Raw genomic sequence first — 25,901 nt, forward strand, 5'->3', positions numbered from 1 at the left:
TTTAATTAAAATAAACCAAGATCTTCCATTTTACTTAGATCATAGGATTTGCATAGCATATAAGATAGTTAAGCATTTAAGCAATGGTTGTTCATTCGGTCACCTGGTATTTAATTGATCTAAATCAAGTAGTTGACTCCATAAGGCACTGGTCTCATATATAAATCTAATCAAATCTTTAAAACTTGCTAAAATCAACCAAGTGGCTAGGCCATTCAATCGTGTCTCCCAGACTTGTTGGTTTCCAACGGGTCTTGCATTCTCTCATTTCATAGAGACTACCCCCCATAGCCGGCTATTGGGAGACAACTAGAGCGGAGAGGGAAGGGATCAGAGTGACAACCCCTTCCCTGAGTCGTTGTCGCAGTACCTGTACAATTTGAGCGACAACAGTCCCTTTGAATAATATATCTGATCAATGACCTATCCAAACTTTAGAACTTTAATAATTTGTCCCAATGAAATGGAACCCATAACATAAGGATTTGTTGAATAATTAATATTCTTCAGACAATTTTCTCATGGGTCAACAAATTAAATAAAAGTTTAGCTGAGCATTTTGTTGAGCAATTAATATTCAGGAGACAAATTGGTGCTCATAAATTTATCCTTTCGACTAGGGTTTGTCTTTAGGAAACCCCTCCTTCCTGCTCCTGCAATAAATCTAGTCTGACAATTTGGCAAGTAAACCCTTAGGCTGGTAGCAAAACCAACTCTGGTACCACTATAATATCCCAAAATGAATATTTGGCTAAATCTCAAAATGGGTTAATTCTCCACATAAAAATTTCCATTCATTTAACAAAACATTGCCAAAATAGAATATTGCAATTCAATAATACGATGAACGTAAATAATCTCAGCTTTTATTATAATAGATAAACTAGAATTTACATGTTGATACAACTAATATAGCTGAGATGGAAAAGCTAGCCTCAAGAATCTTCTCCAATGTTGCACTGGCCCTCCAAAAACTGAATTGAAATTAAACTGCTAAGCTCTTTTATGAATTTTGGATGACTTTACCAAGGGGAGAGATGGGTACTCGCCCATTCTCACTGAATCACCTGAGGGTTTCTAGCCTAGGGCTACTGTTGAAGCTAGGAACTCCCGATTCTCCAAACCTCTCCACAAGAAACAAATACTCAACTCCAAGATTTCTTCAAATGATCTCCTCCTCCTCTTTTATAGATTTGATGGATCCCTCTAGAAGCCTTTATTTTATTATTATTTTAATCATTTAGTACCTTTTCCCTCCTTTTATTTTAATTAAAATACCTTTTTAATTTGGGAAAATGGTAAATTGGCCACCATCCTTCCTCAGGCCACTGAAAGTCACTTCCAACCACCTCATCTTGTAGATCTTCTCGTTTGGGTTCCAATGAGCTATTACACTAAGGTGTTCCCTTAAGTATTCCTCCTGGAGTGGCACCTTAAGCGTAATTAATTGAGTTAGGCTCAATAATAACCTTGTTTTATGAGAATTATCATAATGCAATGGAACAAAAAGCAATTTGTGTGGAATTGATCCCAATGATGGAATATGGCAAGTGAACTCCTCCAAACCCCATAAAGCCCCTCTAGAATCCCATGTGTCTGCTGATGGAGTAAACCTGCTCCTGTAATCTTGCTGCCTCCCACCCTAGAAGTCCATTGTAATATTCCTAATCGAATTATTCGGTGAGTAACAATAACATGCACTAGACAATAACAAAGAAATTATAAACAATACTAGGCACAAACACCCAAGACATAATTTAGAACAAAGTTGAACCATTTTATTAAAAATTTGGAATGTATGGAGTACAATATCAAGGAATAAGTGCACATGGTCTTGCATAAGCAAGATGAAGCAAACCCAGTTGAGAGAGATGCCCCAATGAATAGAAACTTTGACCCCAGATGGCCCCTACGTTGATCCAGGAATTTGGCAGCTACTACTACCAGAGAATGGCTTGAATCTCCCATTGAAGTGCCCATAATGGTTTGAAATTGCTACTGTAGCCTCCTCTTAATTTTCCCCACAAGACCCAGAAAGGAATTGGTCCCAAACCCTTCCACTTGAAAACCCACAAAAAATGTGAATTTCCTACTTTGCCAGCTTAACACACTGCCTGGAATTTTGCTGCTGCAACTCTTCCAATCCTCCAGGAAAACTCCCAAATCTGCTTGTAATTTCCCATAATTCCTCCCCTAAAATTCTCCAACCACCAAGTCCACAAAATAGTGTTGATCCTATTTCCCGCAAGTGCCTTTGCCCAAGAATTGCGCAGGCCCAAGAATGCCAAGAATTTACCCATAAAACTCCCTCAATTTCAAGTCACCAAACCACCCCAAATAGCTTGCAATTGATGCATTGTTGATTTGGGGTAGCATCGGATGTGCTCTAGCCATGAAAATTGGTGGAGAGGCTAAAGCACATGAAATATCCAAGACCCAGAAATGGTTTGGGAAGATTCTACCCAGTTTGGGAGATATTAAAATAATTAATATTTTTAATGGAGTTCCTAAGTCTAAACTTAGGAAAAGTAAAATATCAATGGGTATTAATATAAAACTGGGTTAGAAGGTTCCAAAAGACATGGATCAAGCCAAATCTAATATTAGCCGTTGATTAGAGATGTAATCTCAGCCGTTGAAGGACCAACAAGAAAAGTATAAGAAGAGGCTTGAGGGTCAGTTGGAGAACACGTTGAGGGAGACCAGTCAGTTCGATTCCTGGACCGGGGTTTGCTAAGAAATTCAAACTAGTGGTTTGGATTGCAACAAGAGGTAGCGAGAATGGAACAGAGAGGCAGGAACAACACCAGAAGGTCAGTGCAAAGATTAGAGAGGCAGATGCAGAGCATCTCAGGCAGACGTAGAGGCAGCAGGACTGTGCAATCATTGGAGGGCCTGCATGGGTGACGCAGAGAGGCAGGAGCTGACGCAGGCAAGCAAGTCTGACGTTGAGTTTGGGGGAGGGTGTTGGAGATTTTATCTCTGTTGGGTAAGCCAGTTTGGCACCCAGTTGTACTCAAGAATAATTGATTAATAAAAATCCTCTGCTGCACCAATTTTCCCACATTGGGTTTTTTCGGGGACAATTGTCTAAAATATTTGTGTTGATGTGTTTTGCTTGTGTATGTATTTGTTTCTGTATTATGGTGTGATGTCTGCAACATAATTTATTTTAATGTTTACTGAAGGGTTTTCGTAATTAATTATTGGAAAATAAGTAGGTAAAATAAATCAGTTGTTGCAGTGATAGAATTTTGACACAGTTTCAGAGAAAGAAATCAGATACAGGAAGGAAAAATCAATTATGGGTCGAGACCACGATGCAGAGGCATCTATGTCAGGAGACTCACACAGATTTTTAAAAAATTGCACAAGAGACAGTGATTTCGATTTCTCTATGTTGGCTTCCAGATTGGAAGAAGGAGTTGCTTGTGTGACAAGCTTTGCATCATCAGAGGTATGGTATATAGACAGTGGAGCCTCCTGACATATGACGGGAATTCGGGAATGTTCTTCAGATTATCAGGAGGAAAGGATGAATTTTCAAATCACCATGGGGAATAAGGCAAAGTGTACTCCAGTAGGGAAGGGTACCATAGGTTTTCAAACAAAAATGGGAGAGCGGTTTCATGCTACCAATGTTCTACATGTACTAGGATTGGGGATGAACTTACTTTCCGCATCGCAACTTCAAGGCAAGGGCTATGACATTTTCTTCATCAAGGAGAAAGTATACATCAAACACCTAAGCTGGAAAAAGAAAGTGCAGATCGGGATCAGAAGTAACAGGTTGTATAGATTACAACTAGAATTACCAATGGCACTGATAGGTAGTCATGGATACAAGGATTTGAATGGACTATGGCACAAAAGAATGGGACATTTGCACCATGGGGCTCTAAGAATTCTCAGGAAAACTGTAACAGGAGTTCCGGATCTTAGTACAGAATGAGATGTTGTATGTAGAGGATAGCTCTAGGAAAGTATGCCAAAGCGACATTTCCTAGAAGTAAAAACAGGGCCAAGAATGTACTAGGATTGATACACTCAGATATATGCGGACCTATGTCCACTAAAGCTCTTAGTGGTGCCGAGTACTTCGTCACCTTCATTGATGACCACTTAAGGAAAACTTGGATTTATTTTCTGAAAACCAAGGACGAGGTTTTCTGTCGATTCAAAAAGTTCAAGGCTCTGGTGGAGACCCTGATAGGGAAGAAAATATAAGTCTTGCACTCAGATAATGGTGGAGAGTATGTCGATAAGGACTTCATTGATTTTTGCGCTAAGGAGGGCATCAGATGAGAGTGGACAACTCCTTACAATCTGAGGCAAAATGGAGTAGCAAAAACAAAGAACAAGACTATTGTGGAAGCAGCTAGGGCCATTATGTATGATCAGGATATGCCAAAATTCCTGTGGGCAGAAGCATGCAACACGAAAAAGTATGTTCAGAATATAACTCCTCATCGGGCATTGAGCAAGATTACTCTAGAGAAAGTCTTCACAGGGAAGACACCTGAAGTCAGTCATTTCAGGATATTTGGGAGCTTAGCATATTGCTGCATACCCGAGGAAAAGAGGAAGAAGCTGGATCAGAAGCTGGATCAGAAGCTAGGGGGTATGATCAGAAGGAAGGAATTGACTACGAAGAGACCTTCGCCCCAGTAGACAGGTATACATCTATTAGAACCGTGATATCTCTTGCAGTACAGATGGGATGGGAGATTCATCAGATGGATGTCAAAATGACATTCCTGAACAGGGTGATAGAAGAGGAGGTATACATTGAATGGCAGGAAGGCTTTGAGACACATGAGAAGAAGTCTCATGTATGCAGATTGAAGAAAGCATTGTATGGGCTGAAACATGCACCTAGAGCATGGTATGGTCAAATTGATGGCTACTTGCAGAAGATGGGATTTGTCAAGAGTGACGCAGATCCAAATCTCTACTATCTGGTTGTAGAGAATGAGCCTCTAATCCTAGTATTATATGTGGATGATCTCTTCCTGACAGGATCATCCAGGCTCATCGGGGACTGCAAGAAGAATCTAGCCATAAAATTTGACATGAATGATTTGGGATAGATGCATTATTTCCCGGGGTTGGAAGTTTGGCAGCAAAAGGGGGAGATATTCCTTGGACAAGGGAGATATGCTACAGAAATTCTGAAGAGATTCAGGATGCAGGATTGTAGACCCATGGCTACTCCAATGATCACCAACTAGAAGAAAATTGATGCATCAGAAGACAAGGATGTTGATCCCACCTTGTACAGGTAGCTCATAGGGTCCCTGATGTATCTAGTCAATACCAAGCCAGACATTTGTTATGCTGTCTGTTAATGTCGGTCTTGAAGCCCTCCATCAGTGATCAAAGCTCTTTGCATTTGCATAGGTAGGTGTCTCATCAGTGTTAAGTTTTGCATCCCGTTAGGCATGCCATAACCCTGATGGAGGAGCTGGTTTATTTATACCCCTCTTGGTTTTGTTGGATCAGGTCATATCAGTCATTAAGCTCTTTCAAGCTTGTCTTGTTTTGCCTTGAGGTCAAAGGTCCTAGGTCTAGGGTTTTGGTCATTTATCTCTGCAAGGTCATGTCTTTGAAAGTCCTTGAGTGCCCAGCGAGCCAGAGGGAGGATTGTAAACATGTTTCTTTGATATTTTCATCATGTACAGTTCATTTTTAACCTTGGATTTAGAAACTCTGTTTTTAAAGCCAAGGTCATGTTAAATTTTTGTAAAAAGAATGAAATTCCAAAAAGTCTTCAAAAGGGCAGCAGTAACCCTGGTCCCCTTGCCAAAGTCCCTCAGATGATCTACCTGCAAAAAGAATCAAGTCAAAGCACTCAATGAGTCAAATTCAGGATAAAGGAAACCAAAAATCAGTGTTATAAAGTGTCAAAAGAAAAAACATTAGAAAGTGGGTTTGTAAATGAAATTTTTTCAAATGAGACTTATAAAAGCCCAAATTCCCTCCTTTCACTCTCATTGTGCATTCTAACGCTTGCAAGAGAGATAGAGAGAGTGATTGAGAGAAAGGAGTGAAAGAGGAGCAATTTCGGGTAGCAGAGAGGGGCGCGACCCGTCGAACCAGGTGCGCGACCCGTTGAGAGCTCTTCCGCAGTTCAGAAAAGCAACGTGCGCGACCCGTTGGGAGGGGCGCGACCCGTTGGGCGGCCTGCGCGACCCGTTGAACTGTTTTGCTGCAAACTTCAAACAAAATTACCCAATCTTTCTCCAAGCCACAAATTTGTTCGAGGTAGGTGGTCTAATCTTAAAAAATCTTGTTGGTTATGAATGGTGGATGTCTTGAAAATGTTTGAATGATCAAATCATGCAAGTGAAAAGACATTATATGGCTGCAATGTTAATGAGCAAACTGTGCTAGGGTTTATGTTGTTTCAAGCTATTTTTCCCTTTGGTTTGTTTCCCTCCTTTCCCTTTCACTCACCCTTATATGTTCATCTCCTTTCCCATATTATTTTACAAATGAAATGCAAATCTTTCCCCATCCCTAATGACTAAAAATGTAAACCCTACCCCTTTCCCAAAGCATACAAAACCCTAATTTCCCTCTACCATATACATGTGTAAACAAAGGAAAAATTCATGTGAAAACAAAAGAAAATGTTGATGAATATATCAGCAGGTTTTGTGTATGGTTTCCCTATTTCCCCTATTAATACATGTATGCATATTCCCATGTTCACTTTCATACATGTTTTTTCCCATATGTAATGATATTTGCAAATAATTTCCCAATTACAAATATGTGTTCCTATATGCATAATGATTTGCAAAATTTCCCTTAAAAATTCCCTGTAATATTTATATATTCCCATTCCTTGTTAAAAGATCCCTCCCCTAACATTTCCCTCATGTCTTTTTCCCCTTGAAACAGCATAGAGTTCAGCACTTTTTGCAGGCAGAGACAGCAGTTCAGTTTGTCCACTTTGCTCCTAAACCATGTCAGAAACCGAAACTTATGAGCAAAGTGATGACCATTCATCATCTACAGAGGTTGAGGTACAGAGGAGGCCTCGTAGGGGTGGTAAGGGTGGACATCATAAGCGAGAGGAGCCCACCTCTTTGGCAGAATTACAGGCTTGTCCCATGGCAGTGACTTGTTTTCAGTACATGTCTTGTTATCAGTTTTGTGAGAGGATCTCCCGGATTCAACATCACAGAGAGTTGGCCCGCCTCTTTGTTTTACATTTGCATGATGGACATGTCAATATAGCAGGGGTAGATTTTACATTGACACCCGAGGTGATCTCACATGCTACAGGGATACCGAATGTGGGTGAGGTGTGGCCTAAGCGCAGGTTGCTAGATTTTGTTCACTTTGAGCCTTATGTCCGGCCACCATTCATAAGACATTTGGCGGGTGTTTTTCCATTCAAATTTCTCCGGAGCGAGTATGCTCCCATCATGAGGCTTATTATGCACTATTTTACCTGTGAGGGCAGATTTTCATAGGTGTACTCATATCACATTCGCCTTTTGATGCATTTCACCCGAGTGAGGATGATGAACATCCCGGTCTTCTTCTTTCATAACATTCAGAGGATGGTGCCCATGTTGCAGAAGAAGACCCCGGCCTAGCAGTACAGGAGCTTATGTCATTATGGTTTGATTCAGCTCATAGTCTCACATCAGTTGACTCAGCAGGGCATCTCATGGGAGGAGTTCATCTCCCGTGAGTTTTTCACAGCACCACCCCAGCCACATCCCGAGGTCATTCATGAGGAGGGTGGACCGTCTCAGCAGCCTGATATTCCGGTCACTAGACATGTTGTTTCTTCACCTCAGCTCACATATCAGAAAGGCCCGAGGGCCTTATTTGCAGCAACTAGGCGAGTATTATCTCCACATCAGGTGGAAGGGGCCTCGCTTTCTTCACCAGCACAGGTACTACAGAGGGGCAAAGAGCCCATGATTCATGAGGGTCCGGTGATTGATCTTGAGGCCAGTTCTCCTAGCCAAGAGGCGAAGGAGATCATTCAGCATCTCAGGGCTGAAAATGATGTTTTGCAGAGGAGACTTGAGGGTGCCCAATGGACTATCACTTACCTGGAGCAGCGGAACAAACAATTGGAGGAGGAGAAAGCACTTGATGAGCTATGGAGGATTCGTAGCGACCGAGTCTTGAACCGTAGAAGACCCGGTGATCCATTGCCTGCTGACCGAGAGTCTATGCTCATTCAGGAGAATGCCCACTTGGAGAGGCTGTTGGCTAAGGCCAACCAAGAGAAAAAGCTGCTGAGAAACATGAAGAATCACTATTGGGCAAGGATGCATGTATGCAAGGCCAAAATGAAAATGTTCCAAAGGAGGTTGTCCGAGGCTCTTAGGCGGAGGAAGAAGACCAATCCACTCCGTATCTTGGCTGAGGCATCCCTCAAAGATCATGGCACTCACTAGCTCAGCCACAGCACAAATCCCAAAAAAATTTGAGAATTTTGGGTAATTTTGGCATTTTTTGGAAATTTACAGGTTTTGGCTCCTCAACGGGTCTCACCCCCGGTGAGACCCTTTGTCATGGCAGCTCCTTTTTGCAAAAACTCAGCATTTCTAGATTTGTCATGCAAAGTTACATATGCCTATGGATGGACTTGAGTTTTTATGGAGTTTTGGGCCTCCAAAAGGTCAAAATACATGCAAAATTTGACTTTCTGCCCCTTTTTTGAGTTGCAGAAACCAGTCTTGGGAGAATTAAGTTTTGACAGGGCAAATGACCTCCAAATCCAAAAATTCTAGTTGGGTTGGAAATTAGACTCACAGACCTTTCCAACGAGCTATCCTGCACCCAATTCTGACACCTGCAAGTGCCTCAAACAGAGCTCCCAATGTGCGCGACCCGTTGAGCAGGGGTGCGCGACCCGTTGAGCAGATTTTGCCAGAATTGACTTGTTCAGCCCAGAAAACGCAGATTTGACTCTTTTTGACTTTTTGAGGTTAATGATGGTCCTCTTGGATGTAATTGTGACACTTTTTAGATACTTTTACTCTTGTTTAACACTTCTAGAAGATTCATTTATGTAAAGGGTAAAAATTGAATGTATGAACTGGTTTCCAAGTTTATAGAGGCAAGTTGTTTTGACTGCCTATTTTCTAGTGTCTAGTTTAGAAGTTGTTGAAACAGCTCCTAGGATAGTGAGCTCGACCCATGGAGGCAGGGAAAGAGGTTAGATCATCTATATTATGTACTTTCTTGCTCATTTTCATGGTTGGACTCTTGAGGGAGAAGCTATCATTGTATATTTTCACTGTATCTCTGCAATTTTTGGCTAAGGAAGACCAGGGTTTTGCAGTCATCTTTGGGATTCTTGTTGACTCATGTGTTGATGGTGTGTTTCTCAATGTAGTTGTAAGCTTTTTATGTGACTCATTTCCTTTCTTTTACTTCTGCACATTAAACAAATGAAGTGTTAAAGTAAGAATTCATGCTTGCCATGCTCTGCTTTTAAGTTTGTTTAATTTCAATGTTTTCTACTGTCTAAAGAGAATTCAAAGTTATTGTTTGCTCTCTTTAGCTCTTCACCTTTCATTCCTGACCATCCACCTCAATCAAAAGCATCAATACGGTCTCCTATCTCGCCCCAAAGAACCCCCTGCAGAAACTGTGTCAAATCCCCGCACCCAAAATTGCAATTCCTCAATTTGCCACCAAAAACCCAAAAAACCCCAAATCAACCTTTTAAATCAGTTTACTAGCCTAATATCAGTGTTACCTAGTTGGTCATCTCATTCAATTGAAGATCTACCGAGATTGACGGGAGAGAGCCTTCTCCTGCCCCGTAGGGCTAGCTACGAGGCTAAATGGTTTGATGTTGCCTTGAGGTTTGCCTTTCTCAGCCTGAGGTGAAATTTCAAGTGCTAACACTGTCAACACCCTCAGTGAGTTCATGGTGGAACCAAAGAGGGCGCACTGGGTAGCAGCCAAACATGTTCTCAGATATATACAAGGAACAGTTGATTATGGATTCTTGTACACTAGGAGTAAGGATATCAGATTGAGTGGATTTACTGATGTAGATTGGGCTGGAAGTTCAGTGGAATCGGAAAATTACCTCTGGGTATTGTTTCAACATTAGATCAGGAATGACCTCCTGGTGCAGTAGGAAACAAAAATCTGTAGCTTTGAGCTCAGCTGAGGCATAATATATGGCTGCAAGCACAACTTCGTGCGAGGCCATATGGTTTAGAAAATTTCTTGTGAACCTATTCAGAAGAAAGATTGAGGCGACCAGGATCATGTGTGATAATCAGAGTTGCATCAAGCTCTTTGAGAATCTAGTCTTTCACGATCTGTCAAAGCATATTGATATTCGGTGTCACTTTGTCAAAGACTGTGTCCAACGAGGAGCTGTACAGTTGAGCTACACTCCTACAAGAGAATAGGTGGTAGACATCCTTACCAAGGCCCTTGGAAGAACAAAGTTTGATTATTTTAGGGAGAAGATGGGGATGATAAAGAATCCATTTCAGTAGCAGAAATGGGTATGATGTTGCAGTGCAGTAGCAGTGAGTAGTAGCACAATGCAGCATGATGAGAAGAGGTTGCAGTGCAGATCCAGTGTTGGGAAGAAGGACCAACAACAACACGAATGCAGAGGGAGTTGCAGTGTTGGGAGAAAGGACCAACAACAGCACAGATGCAGAGGGAGCTGCTGTACGGATGCAGCAATGGTAGTAGCAGAGCCATGGGCAACAGTACAAGATGCAACAGTGTAGAGGATGTTGGGTGGGGAGGCCTATCATCAACACAGGTACCGGTGCTGTATAATCAGAGTGATGCTCAGTGTGGAGTATTACTAAAGCACATTCATCGCTAAGAGGGAGTGTTGATTTGGGGTAGCATCAACTGTGCCCTAGCCTTGAAAATTGGTGGAGAGGCTAAAGCACATGAGATCTCCAAGACCTAGAAATGGTTTGGGCAAATTCTACCCGGTTTGGGAGATATTAAAATAATTAATATTTTTATTGGAGTTCCTAAGTCTAAACTTAGGAAAAATAAAATATTAATGGGTATTAATATAAAATTGGGTTAGAAGGTTCCAAAAGACATGGATCAAGCCAAATCTAATTTTAGCCGTTGATTAGAGATGTAATCTCGGCCATTGAAGGACCAACAGGAAAAGTATAAGAAGAGGCTTGAGGGTCAGTTGGAGAACACACTGAGGGAGACTAGTTAGTTCGATTTCTGGAGTGGGGTTTGTTGAGAAATTCGAACTAGTGGTCTGGATTGCAGCAAGAGGTAGCGAGTACGAAACACAGAGGTAAGAACAACACCAGAAGATCAGCGCAGAGATTAGAGAGGCAGCAGGACTGCACAGTGACTGGAGGGCCTGCATGGGTGACAGAGAGAGGCCAAGTGCTGACGCAAAGAGGCAGGAGCTGACGCAGAGGGTCTGGGAGCTACGCAGAGGCCAGCAAGTCTAACGCCGAGGCTGGGGGAGGGTGCTGGAGATTTTATCTCTGTTGGGTAAGCTAGTTTGGCACCCAGTTGTACTCAAGAATAGATGGTTAATAAAAATCCTCCTCTGCTGCATCGATTTTCCCACATTGGGTTTTTCCGGGGACAATTGTCCAAAATATATGTGTTGATGTGTTTTCTTATGCATGTATTTGTTTCTGTATTATGGTGTGATGTCTGCAGCAAAATTTATTTTAATGTTTACTGAAGGGTTTTCGTAAATAACTTATTGGAAAATAAGTAGGTAAAATAAATCAGTCGTTGCGGTGATAGAATTTTCACATGCACCAAGTCAACTCCAAAACTCCCAGCAAGGGAGTTGCTCTCAGATGAATTCCACGAGTGGCACAAATTTCTCCTCCAACGTGCCTATACTGCGCAATAGTGAGAAAAACCTTCTAATCCCTTTCCTGGAATGGCTCCCAAATTGACAATTGACTCCCCTAGGGTGGCACTCTAGGTCCACTGAAGTAAGAGTTGAGATTTCTACCCGAAAATCTCTTGTGCTAAGCAACACTTGTTCACCTAGCTGAACAACTGAAGCAAACAGTTACGTTCAGATGTGAAATTGATAAAATTCCCAAACAATGGCCCTCAGCTTCTATTTAAACTTGCTGCCTCAATTTCCTTTGGTGGGGCCCAAAGCCCAAATTTCCCTCCAATTTCTCTCTATTCCCTAAGTGTGTGCTCCTCAAGGGGGGTGCGTATTCCTTGTGAGTGGTCCCCACATCCACCAAAACTTTAATTTTCCCCTTATCCTAAGTTGAACCTCCAAAATGGTTGCTAACGCCAAAAATTAATCAAAATTGGCGAGTCTCCTTAATACTTAGGAAATTGGGGGTATTACTTCCTTCCTGACCACACCACAAGGGAAACTAGAAAAAGGAATGTCACATACATTAACCAGTTAGTGTATCAACATCAATCGAAAGGGAAACAATTAATCTATGTTTTGAAGAACACTGGTGTAAGATACCCCCTAGGAATATCTTAGTTTTCTCACTAAATTTTTTGATGTGGCTGACACAACCCTAGAAATCCACCCTAACTGCATCATAAAGGAAACCAAAAATGGGGATATTACAGAGCCTGACATGATATGATGAGACCCAATGATGGGACGAAGTTAGAGGGAGGGGTGGTAAGGGGACCAAGATGGCCACCATTGTTGGGGAAGGATAGGGTCGTATGTTTTACATGGGCTAGGATTCTATAATTCAATGAATTCATTTAACAGATTGGAGAGATAGAAAAGTTGAAATGCCATAGGTTGTAAGAGAATTTTATTAAATAGATATTTATTTAAAGTTTGATTTGAATGAGGATATAATTTGTTATATGAATACATATTAATAAAAAAAACTAGAATAGAATGAGGATATTGAATCAAAATTTAGGATGCAACATGGACATGTTGATTTGGGGTAGCATCGGATTTTCTCTAGCCATGAAATTTGGTGGAGAGGTTGGGGCACATGAGATCTCCAATACCCAGAAACGGTTTGGGCAGATTTTAAACAGATCAGGGGATAGCAAAATAATTAATATTTTTAATGGAGTCCCTAAGTCTAAAGTTAGGGAAAATAAAATATTAATGTGTATTAATATGAATCTGTGTTAGAGTGGTCCAAAAGACATGGATCAAGCCAGATCTAATCTTAGCCATTGATTAGGGACTTAATCTCGGCTGTTGATATGTCATCAAGAAAAGTATAAGAGGAGGCTTGAGGGTCACTTAGAGAACACACCAGAGTGATCAGTCATTCTATTCTCTAGAGCGGGGTTTGCTAAGAGAGGTAGAATTAGTGATCGGGAGAGCAACCGAGGGGCATTGAGTACAAAGAAGTAGAGAAGGCAAAGATTGTGCCGGGATAGCAGCGCAATAGCCAAGGAGAGTGACGCAGGGCCACGCAGAGGTAGCTAAGTGCTGCGTAGAGCACCAGAGGGGCTAGCGTAGTTGACGCAAAGGCTCCCAGAGCTGACGCAGGGCCTCCTGGGGCTGATACAGGCCAAGGAAGGCTGACGTAGGGCCAACGCTGGGCTAGGAGAGGTTGACACAGTCCATATTGGGCAGACGCTGGGGTTGCAAAGCAGTTTTGTGCTGAGGAACTGCCGGAAGGATTTTTTGGGGTTTCAACCACGAGATTTCTCTCAAACTGTGAGGCATAGCTACTAAGGAAATTCTCCATTGGGTAGGCCAATTTCGACACCCAGATTGTACTCTGATATTGCTTAATAAGAAAACCCTCAGATAGTTGAACCGGTTTTCTCGCATTGGGTTTTTTTCGGGGACATTGGTCCAAAAATAATGGCGTCATGTGGTGTGTGTGTTGTTATTTCTTTTAGTTGCTGATCTGTAATATGTTGAGCATGCACTGGTGTTTATTTTCAGTATTTACTTTGTAAATAACTTGTTAAGGAATAACAAGTAGGTAGGAATAAATCAGATAAAGTGCATGAAGGGTTTCTAAACTAAGTAAAATTAGAAACTTCAACATGGTATTAGAGCATGATTGCAGATCACAGGAGGACTAAAAGAGATCAGCCGAGCGGAGCAATAGCAGTAGAAAACAGCTGTCCCGAGGTGACAAATGCTGTTTCTAGTAGCACAGAAGCCAAGAAGTGTGACACAGAGCTAGCCAGAGCCACACAGAAGAAGCCAGGAGCTGCACAGAGCCTCAGAGAGGCCAGCGTTGTTGACGTAGAGGGGTAGAGGGCTGACACAGGGCATCCCAGGGCTGACACAGACCCATCTGGGGTGACACAGAGCCAGCGTGAGGCAGAGAGGGGCTGACACAGTTCACAGAGAAGCAGTTCCTGGAGTCTAGAAGGCTGCAGAAATATTGCAGAGTGGACCTGGTGAGGTATTATATTCAGAACAATACCTGACAGAGCAGGGCCAGAGGAGTTGTTACTGAGGGTTTCTAGTCGAGGAACTTGGATCAGCAGTGTAATTGCACAAGACGATCAGAGTAGGGGGCATCTTGACAAGCGGCAGAAGGATTTCCAGGAGGGAAATTAGGACTCAGAGGGAGTCCAGAAGAGAACTTCCAGACGGGAAGTAGAGACTCAGAGGAGTCAAACAGAGAACTTCCAGGAGGGAAGTAGAGGAGCATCATAGCACTACATGGGGTAAGAGACCAGAATTGACTGGGCGGAGCATGAAACTTCACAGTCTGGAAGGCCACAATCTTATCAATGCTTGACAAGAATCGTGTCAAGAACTTCGCCTTGAAGGTTATAGCTATCTCAGTCGACCCCAAAGATAACAATAAGTACGAAGAGGTGATGGCGAGGGCCAATTGCATTATCCTTGACGGGGTCAAGGATCATGTGGTACCACATATAGCCAAGAAGGAAAAGACAGTTGAGATGTGGGAGGCTCTTAAGAGCCTGTACCAACATACTTCTGTGCAGAGAAGAATGCTGCTCGAGAACCAGATGAGGTCGTATCAGATGAAGAAGGGCCAATTGATTGACACCTTCCTCGGAGGACTGAATTAGATCTGAGACCAGTTGACTGCTATATGAGCGATTCCAAATCAGGAGCTTATGGTGAGGACAACTCTGAATGCTGTCTCAGAAGATTGGGAAGTGTTTGTCCAGAGTATCCTAGGCAGAGGGACTCTTCCACCTTGGGACGAGATGTGGGCAGCTCTTCGCCAGGAAGAGATTAGACGGCAGTCGAAGACAAGTAGCAGCAGCAAAGGGATCAAGGTCAAGCAGGAGGAGGAGGATGTGGCCCTAGCATCTGAGGGAAAGAAAGAGAAGCGGAAGAAGAAACATCTCTCCAAGATCAAGTGCTTCCACTGTGGGGAGATGGGTCATTATGCGACCCAGTGCCCAAGGAAGAAGAGTAAGGGAGAGTCTTTCGAGACTAAGGCAATGCTAGCATGGGCAAAGAAGGAAGTTTTGATAGACGATGACTGTGCCATGAGTGCACACATGCCACTTGAGCGGAAGTGGGGAGACATCGAGCTGTAGTCAGGTAGACTACAGGAGATGAGGGGCAGGATCCTTGAGGTACCTAGCCTCTTGGATTAGACCTTGCTACGGGAGCCCCATCGAGGAGTAGCAGGACTCCCTGAGTGGGTAGAGACGGATGCGGATGGCGTGACAGATAGAGCTACAGTGCAGGAGTCTCGAGACATCACAGAGCTAGCAGGTTGCAGCAGTGCGAGAGGCACAGGAGTGTTGCACCGGTGCAGGAAGGCATAGAGAGGTGTGCAACGATGCGAGATGGAGGGAGTTGTTGCAGCAGTACAGAGGTCAGAGAGGGAGCACTTGTCAGTGACAGAGGGAGCTTCAGCATCAGTAGGTGTCTCTAGCCCAACATGGAGGTCAGTTGGGAGATCATTTACTTACTTCTCAGTGATTGAGTTGCAGTGCAGCAGTGGGCGGCATAATGCAACATGATGAGAGGAGGTGCAGTGCGGATGTGGTGCAGGGAGAAAGGACCAGTAGTAGCACAGATGCAGAGGGAGCTATCGTATAGATGCAATAGTGGTAGTGGCAAAACCATGGGCAGCAGTACAGGATGCAGCAGTGCAGAGGATGTTGGGCAGGAAGGCCTAGCATCAGCACAGGTACCGATGCCGGATGATCAGAGTAATAATCAGTGAGGAGTATTGCTAGAGCACAATCCTCGCTAAGAGGAAGTGTTGATTTGGGGTAGCATCGGATGTGCTCTAGCCACAAAACTTGGTGGAGAGGTTGGGGCACATGAGATCTCCAATACCCAGAAAGGGTTTGGGCAGATTCTAAACAGATAAGGAGATATTAAAATAATTAATATTTTTAATGGAGTCCCCAAGTCTAAACTTAGGGAAAATAAAATATTAATGTGTATTAATATGAATCTGTGTTAGAGTGGTCCAAAAGACCTGGATCAAGCCAGATATAATCTTAGTCGTTGATTAGGAACTTAATCTCGGTCGTTGATATGTCAACAGGAAAAGTATAAGAGGAGGCTTGAGGGTCACTTGGAGAACACACCAGAGTGATCAGTCATTCTATTCTCTAGAGCAGGGTTTCCTAAGAGAGGTATAATCAGTGATCGGGAGAGCAGCTGAGGGGCATTGAGTACAGAGAAATAGAGAAGGCAGAGATTGTGCGGGAGAGCAGCACAACAGCCAAGGAGAGTGACGCAGAGCCAGTAAGGGCTCACGCAGGGCCACGCAGAGGCAGCCAAGTGCTGCGTAGAGCACCAGAAGGGCCAGTGTAGTTGACTCAGAGGCTCTCAGAGTTGACGCAGGCCAAGGAATTTTGATGCAGGGCCAACGTTGGGCTAGGAGAGGTTGACGCAGTCCAAATTGGGAAGACGCTGGGGTTGCAGAGCAGTTTTGTGCTGAGGAACTGCCTGAAGGATTTTCTGGGGTTTCAGCGAGGAGATTTCTCTCAAAATGTGAGGCATAGCTGCTAAGGAAATTCTCTGTTGGGTAGGCAAGTTTCGGCGCCTAGATTAGAGTTTGATATTGCTTAATAAGAAAACCCTTAGATAGCTGCATCGGTTTTCCTGCATTGGGTTTTTTCGAGGACATTGGTCCAAAAATAATGGTGTCATGTGGTGTGTTTGTTCTTGTTTCTTTTAGTTGCTGATCTATAATATGTTGAGCATGGATTGGTGTTTATTTTCAGTATTTACTTTGTAAATAACTTGTTAAGGAAAAATAACAAGTAGGTAGGAATAAATCAGATAAAGTGCATGAAGGGTTTCTAAACTAAGTAAACTTAGAAACTTCAACAGGACAACATTGTTGCATTGGACTTTTCCATTCAATGCAAAGTTTTAAATTTAATTACTTGAAATGTATGTATAAAAGGACATCATCTTATGTCACAAATGCTACGAGCTTCATCTATGCTCCTACTTCGTTGTAAATGTCGTTTTCTAGATTATGTGAATATCCTAATAGATTGTTCTTATTGTAATGCTTGAATTTTCTTAGTATTACTGTCATGTATGTATGATGATTATAAAAAATGGACAAGCAACAATTTGTAGGTGAAAGTTGGCTATGCATTTTGTTACCTTTGAGCAATATTCAAGTACTAGTTTATTTTGACATTTGTTTCATTTAAAATCTCCTTATTTGACAGGTTTCATGTGTTGCAAAATCACTGCAAACAAATATAGAAGAAGGTTTAAGTGGAGATAGCAATGAGATACTCTTGCGGAAGAAATACTTTGGGGAGAATAGCTATCCAAGAAAGAATCAAAAGAGTTTTCTTGTAAGTACTTGTGAGAAAATTTAAGTTATGATCGATAACTTTTGATATTGCTTGACAAATTTAAAATTTGGAACAAATATCCTTTTCTAGTTTTTGGCAGGTGAAGTAACCTCCATACCTAGAAATTACATTGACAAGCGTTGATGCTTTGTAGGTATTTGTATGGGAAACTGTTCAAGATACAACCCTCATTATTTTAATGCTTTGTGCTGCAATTTCTTTGATAACTGGGATGACTTCAAAAGGAGTAAGTTGTTTCAATAACAATATCTATTTAACTTCCTTGATTTTCATGGACATGCATTTTCTTTATATATAGATGCGTTAGAGCAAAATTTGAATATGAGAAATGTATAAAACTAGTACATTCAACACTTGTGCTCATACTGTAAAGTCTCATAATATATCTAATTTCTACAAGAAATAATTAAAAGAAGTGGGTTTGTGCAATGGATTGCATCCTACAAGAACATGCAACACCTTGAATTGCTACTAGATGACAAATCAAGAGAAGCGGATGTCTATGTTACTCTACAGTATGCATTATTACCTCATGACACATAAAGTTGCTACTAAAAACTGATATCAACACCATGTGAGACATAAAATTTCTACTATAAAAATAATATAGAGAAGTGTGTATATGTTATTTTATGCTCGTAGGATGATGCTGTGTAAAAAATATAAACTAATGATGATAGTCCAGGTAATCGAACTAGTATTCCAGGATTGCATCTGTAATTTTATGATACTCAAATGTTGATGATGACAATTTACTGGCCCTTACTATGGCACAAAGAGCACTATCTCCATTGACACTGTTCAACTTAAAGATAAAGGAAGTTATCGTGGCACTTAGTACACTACGTACCTTCATGTCATGGGCTACTTCTTCTTCCTCACTTGCCAAACCATCAGTTATATATGATGGATATAATGTCACTTCTAAATGTGCTGAGGCAAGCACATGCAACCCTTCATTTACTTCATCGCTTCCATAAAAATTAATGGTTTTTCTTTCTATTTCTATGGTTGTTTGGGATGACTGAATATTATTCAGTCTAGTTTGGCTATCACATGAGCTCCAAACATGTCTATACTTCAGAGTGCCTTAAGTTGGATTTTTTCATGAAGCATTAAATGCATCAGACTATGTACAAGTGTTACACTTGAGTGGGAATTGAAATCATTTGAGAGATTGTTCCCCAATCTCTCTTTCTCCACCACGTCCTCTTTTGAAGAAACTAGTGTCAATCCTTTCAACTAGTTTGTTGTTATTCTCTCCATTATTTCCTAAAAGGGGAAAAGCCATAATAATATATAAGCACACACACATACATACAGCTTATATATATATATATATATATATATATAGAGAGAGAGAGAGAGAGAGAGAGAGAGAGAGAGAAATGGTACCTGAAAGAAATACATCATACATTCGACATTGTCTAGCAAGTTAATGGCATGAGAATTTTCCCTCCCTATATATAAGCAAGGAGGGTAAGCATGTCTTCTGTGGATCCAACATAGAGGTAATATCTTTTGTATAATTCCTTATCCTAGTAGCAAGTTGAATTGTTAAGTCAAATATAAACCCAAGTACTTCCTGCTAGTGAAATGTAGTTTGGCAGGGATTTTGCGTAAGAAAGAAATAGCTTCCAATCTTATAGTATCCCATATCAATCCCCTTCTTGCCTACCTGACCATCTGTATATCTCCAAAATAATCCCCTTGCAATGTAGGGGCCAATGATTAGTGCATGGTATTTAACCACAACCTACTCCTAGAAATTTGGGCTACTAGCAACCCCACAAAATGTGTTTGACCATTTCTTGTGACAAAATATGCAACTGCCATGTATAAAATGTATATGATACAGTGTGTCCTTAACTTCTAAACTTTTATGAAGGATCGACAATTCAAACATTAGTTTTGAAGGACATGTACTTTCTTGATGCCTTGAAATCTTCGGATCCACTTGGCTTCATGGATTCATGAATTTGAACTACCCATTTTTATTAAGTCCATGTACAAGAAAATCTCGGGAGGGTCTTATCATAAATCTCATTTCTCTTATAGTCAAAGGACTTTTGATATGACCATTTCCAATCCTTCTAATGAAGTCTTGCATAATTAACCTCATTCTGTAGAGGTTGGTTTCAAGGATGGTTTTAGAGATTAGCTATGAAAGCTTGCTTATCTATTACATGTTATGATATTTATTCCTTGTAGTTTTATTATCTAAAATGTTCTCTTTGTAACCCTTTTCCAATTACTTTCCACTTTTTATTAGCTTTGTTGTGCTATTATTTGGATTTCCCTGTAGAATTTTACTTAGGTGCATACATAACATAATTGATACTATTATGTTGGAGAGGATAACCAATGTATCAATATATTAATGTTGCAACAAATACATCAAAGGGAGCTTGAGATAGGCTATCCACATACACATACCATTCCCTCAAGTTAAGCATCCCTCATTACATCATATGTAGCACCCTTATACTGTGATGGTGGTTTAACTAGCTTATCCTCAAATAACTCTCATTTGGTCACATGTCACACTAACATTAATATAAAGTGCATTTAACATAGAAGTAAACAAAATAATAAGTTGGAGCTCATTGTTTTCTCCTACATCATCCCCCTCAAATGAGATGACCCAAAGCATACTAAAGCTAGCCACACCTTCAAACTATTGTCTACTACCAAAAATCAAGTTCTCAAACTCAGAGTTGCTAAGACTTAAATCTATTTGTAGCATCACTATTAGAGTGAGATACTATGCTACCATAGGGAAGGAGAGAATGGAGTTACCACTTGGTTTTAGGGTAAAACCTAGAAACTTTAAGAATGAGGACGAAAGATGAGGAGCAAGGACTAATTTAATTAGGTTTTTTTATGCTATTTAGCATTGTAGATCAATTAGGGTTCAACAACAAATATAATATAACAACAAATTAACAAGGGAAATAAAACTAAGGGTTAATTTACAAATCTCCTTTGGTGAGCTAATGAACTTTACTGTTGAGGATAAAAATGGAAATAAAAAAGAAGTAACTCACCTAGAAAAACGTTGTTGAAGGTACTGAAGATGAAGATGGTAGATGTGAAAGGTCTCCAAGAGAGTGCGACTCCATTAAATGAACTTGCACACCTACACATTCTTGCAAAACGAACTTGTTCTTGACCTCCAATACAATGAAATAACACCCTAGATCTACATATAAAATAAGGAACCATTAAACAGTTGTATGGTGATCCAAAGTGCAATTAGAAAGGTGATACCTCTCTTGCCCTCGTTGAGTTGAAACTTGAAACCTCCCTATAGTTGAATCATCCAAGTTGTGAGAGTGGACCATTAGGGGAATTTTGAGGTCTAACATGAACCTCCTAAGGAAAATAATAAAATAGTAGTAAAAATAATAAAATAAGAGTTGTGAATTTAGAAAGAAAAGAAAGAAAACTACTTTTTTTAATTGTTTTTTGACTTATCTCCTTATCGATTTTCTCAAATTTCAAGTGTGGGAATTCGTTGGATGCAGAATTAGATTTTACATTCAACGAGTACCTACTCTTCATACTTTTGTGTAGACCCACACCGAGAAAAATTGAAAATACACGTTTTTTCATTTATTTTCGAATTTTCTTGGTGTAGGTCTATTCAAAAGTATATAGAGTAAGTGCTGACATGTGAAATTTGAGTAAACCTATAAGGAGATAAGTCAAAAATACAATTAAAAGTAGTTTTTCTCTTTTCCCTCCAAAAATATTTACCCTTGGGGATGACATAATCAACTTGAATCCTTGAAAGAATAACTTCGGCGAAAATCACATGTAGACAGACATTTGTCGACGCGTTTCGAACCAACTAGTGTGGTTCATCGTCAGGACAAGTTGGTTCGAAACGCGTCGACAAATGTCTATCTACATGTGATTTTTGCCGAAGTTATTCTTTCAAATATTATGGATCACAGAAGCCTCAATTCAACTTGAATCCTATCGGTTCTTTTAAAGTTGATTTTGTTAGTATATTTTTCATTTTCGTGCCCATTTTTAACCTCATAATTCCCCTAATGTAAACCAGTGGAGAGACCCTAGGATAGGACAACAAGCTTGCAACGAAAAAGCCAACCCAAATGCAAGAGATAATTGTAGAGGTGCTCAAGATGATAGGACCAAGTGGCCCAATAGTGTGGATTTGTAGGAGAGCTAGATCAAACTTTGGCGCTTATATAGTATTTTAATTTATCTTTTCATACCTTTTCTAGTTTATATGAGTATGAGAGGAAAATTAAATTTGTTTTCTTCCCCATTCCATATGATCATGAAAATTCATCATATGTCATAGGTATGGTTGATATTGACCAACCCTATGCTTTATAATTAGGTATAATCCAAATTTGTGGAACATAAGTTGTTTCTAGGAGAGATGGCCAAGGTGATATTCCTACTTGGTATTTTGCTAAGTAAATGTCAATTTTCTCATGTTTGGTTTATTGTACAGACGTACTTAGGAAAAGTGGGCTTAGAGGACCCACTTTTGACTTTTGGCTTAAGAGGCACTCAAACATTAGAGCTAGAGGAAAAATTGTGGCTTTGGTGGAGTGTGGGGGCCACCACAAGATAATTTCGGCCCACATGGGAAGTACGCTCTCATTGGAGCGGAATTGGTGTGAGGAGTTTGATGTGGGCCCACATGTGCAATTTTGGAGGTAGCTTGACAAAAGGAGGAAGGGACACTCATTTTGCTCATTCATCTATCATTTAAAAAATTATCTAATGTTGAAGTTTCTAAGTCTACCAGTTAGAAACCCTCCATGCACTTTACTGATTTATTCCTACCTACTTGTTTTGTTACTTAACAAGTTATTTACAATGTAAACACTGAAAATAAACACTAGTGCATGCTCAACATATTAAAAATCAACAACTGAAGGAAACAGAAACAATCACACCAAATGACACCGTTATTTTTGGACCAATGTCCCCGAAAAACCCAATGCGGGAAAACTGGTGCAGCTATCTGAGGGTTTTCTTATTAAGCAATTTCAGAGTACAATCTGGGTGCCAAATCTGGCTTACCCAACAGAGAATTTCCTTGGCAGTAGTACCTCTCAGTCTGAGACAAATGTCCCGGTTGAAACCCCGGATAAACCCTCCGGCAACTCCTCAGCTCCAATTTGCCCTAGAAACCCCAGCGTCTGCCTTTTTGGACTACGTCAGCCTCTCTCTGCCCAGCGCTGGCCCTGCGTCACCTTGAATGGGCCTGCGTCAGCTTTAGGAGGCCCTGCGTCAGTCTTCTGGCCCTCTGCGTCAGCAACGCTGGCCTCTCTGAAGCACTACGTAATTCCTGTCTTCCTCTGCGTGAGCCCTGATTGCTACTGCGTTACTCTCTCTGGCTCCTGCGCTGCTCTCCTGGCACTCTCTCTGCCTCTTTGTCTCTCTGTACTCAATGCCCCTCAGCTGCAACTCTGATCACTGATTTTATCTCTCTTAGCAAACCCCGCTCTAGAGAATAGAATGATTGATCATTTGGTGTCCACTCCAAGTGACCCTCAAGCCTCCTCTTATACTTTTCCTGTTGACATATCAACGGACAAGATTAAGTCTCTAATCAACAGCTAAGATTAGATCTGGCTTGATCCATGTCTTTTGGACCATTCTAACACAGTTTCATATTAATCGACATTAATATTTTATTTTCCCTAAGTTTAGACTTAGGGACTCCATTAAAAATATTAATTATTTTAATATCTCCTGAACTGTTTAGAATCTGCCCAAACCCTTTCTGGGTATTGGATATCTCATGTGCCCCAACCTCTCCACCAAATTTCGTGGCTAGAGCACATCCGATGCTACCCCAAATCAACACTCCCTCTTAGCGAGGAGTGTGCTCTAGTAATACTCCTCATTGAGTATCACCCTAATCATCCGGCATCGGTCCCTGTCCTGATGTTAGGCCTGTTTCCCACCATCCTCTGCACTGCTGTATCCTGTACTGCTGCCCATGGTTCTGCCAATGCCACTGCTGCATCTGTACAACAACTTCGTCTGCATTTGTGCTGCTGCTGGTCCTTTCTCTGAGCACTGCATCCGCACTGCACCTCCTCTCATCATGTTGCATCGTGCTGCCCACTGCTGCACTGCAACTCAGTTACTGAGAAGTAATTAACTAATCTCCCAACTTTGACCTCCCTGTTGGGCTAGAGACCTTCCTGATGTTGAAGCTCCCTTTTCCGCAGATAAGTGCTCCCTCTTTGACCTCTGCGCTGCTGCAACAACTCCCTGCATCTAGCACCGTTGCACACCTCTCTGTGCCATCCTGCACGGGTGCAACACTTTTGTGCTTCTCGCACTGCTGCAGCCTACTAGCCTCGCGCTATCTCGGGACTCTTGCACTATAGCTCTCACTGCCACTTCATCTGCATCCATCTCTACCTGACTTAACCAGTCCTGCTACTCCTCTTCGGGTCTCCCATAGCAAGGTCTAATCCAAGCGCTGGGTACCTCGAGGATCCTGCCCCTCATCGCCTGAATACAGCTCGATGTATCCCCACTTCTGCTCAAGTGGTGTGTGTGCATGCTCCGTCCAGTCTATCTTGGTCTCTTACTTCGTGTAGTGCCATTATGCTCTTCTACTTCCCTCCTGGAAGTTCTCTGTTCGACTCCTCCGAGTCTCTACTTCCCACCTGGAAGTTCTCTTCTGGACTCCTTCTGAGTCCTGATTTCCCTCCTGGAAATCCTTCTGCCGCTGTCGAGATGCCCCCTACTCTAATCGTCTTGTGCAACGCACTACTGATCCGGGTTCCTCAGCTAGAAACCCTCGGTAGCAACTCCCTCCTCTTAGCCTTGCTCTGTCAGGTACTGTTCTGACTACAGTACCTCACCAACTCCACTTTGCAATATTCCCACAGCCTTCTAAATCCCAACAACCTGAAGGTGAGAGCTCCTAGGCTCTGCGTAATCCTGACATCAGCAACTTGGCCTCCTCAGCCAACTGCGTCAGCCCTCCCAGCTTCTGCGTGGCTCTGCATGAGGCTCCCTTTGCCTTCCTTATCCTCTGTGCCGCCTCTTCCCGACTCACACTTGATGACGTAGACACTGTGTCACCCTTCCCTTGTTGCTGCTCTGCTAGAAACAACTTCTGTCACTTCGATACAACTGTTTTCTACTGCTATTGCTCCGCTCGGCTGATGTCCTCAGCCTCCTGTAATCTGCAATCATGCTCTGATACCATGTTTAAGTTTCTAAGTCTACCAGTTAGAAACCCTCCATGCACTTTACTGATTTATTCCTACCTACTTGTTCCGTTACTTAACAAGTTATTTACAATGTAAATACTAAAAATAAACACTCGTGCATGCTCAACATATTACAGATCAACAATTGAAGGAAACAGAAACAATCACACCAAATGACACAGTTATTTTTGGACTAATGTCCCTGGAAAAACCCAATGCGGGAAAACCGGTGCAACTATCTGAGGGTTTTCTTATTAAGCAATTCTGAGTACAATCTGGGTGCCAAATCTGGCTTACCCAACAGAGAATTTCCTTGGCAGTAGTACCTCTCAGTATGAGACAAATGACTCGGCTGAAACCCCGGATAAACCCTCCGACAGCTCCTTAGCTCCAATCTGCCCTAGAAACCCCAGCGTTTGCATTTCTAGACCGCGTCAGCCTCTCTCTGCCCAGCGCTGGCCTTGCGTCACCCTGAATGGGCTTGCGTCAGCCTCAGGAGGCCCTGCGTTAGCCTTTTGGCCCTCTGCGTCAGCAACGCTGGCCTCTCTGAAGCACTGCGCAACTCCCGACTGCCTTTGCGTGGCCCTGCGTGAGCCCTGGCTGCTACTGTGTCACTCTCTTTAGCTCCTGTGTTGCTCTCCCGACACTATCTCCGCCTCTCTATCTCTCTGTACTCAATGCCCCTCAGCTGCAACTCCAATCACTGATTCTTTCTCTCTTAGCAAAGCTCGCTCTGGAGAATAGAATGACTGATCATCTGGTGTCCACTCCAAGTGACCCCCAAGCCTCCTCTTAGAATTTTCCTGTTGACATATCAACGGTCTAGATTAAGTCCCTAAACAACGACTAAGATTAGATCTGGCTTTATCCATGTCTTTTGGACCATTCTAACACAGTTTCATATTAATCCACATTAATATTTTATTTTCCCTAAGTTTA

The 25,901-nt window shown here is 41.8% G+C and overlaps 1 pseudogene; it reads left to right on the forward strand.

Moving 5' to 3' along the window:
- The window catches only part of LOC149228755 (calcium-transporting ATPase 5, plasma membrane-type-like), a 396,645-nt pseudogene that overhangs the window by 55,670 nt on the left and 315,074 nt on the right, over positions 1-25,901 (forward strand).

The sequence above is a fragment of the Pinus tabuliformis genome, chromosome J, assembly GCF_031772625.1.
Source record: "Pinus tabuliformis cultivar Carrire ecotype Pingquan chromosome J, CPIR1, whole genome shotgun sequence".
NCBI classification, from domain to species: domain Eukaryota; kingdom Viridiplantae; phylum Streptophyta; class Pinopsida; order Pinales; family Pinaceae; genus Pinus; species Pinus tabuliformis.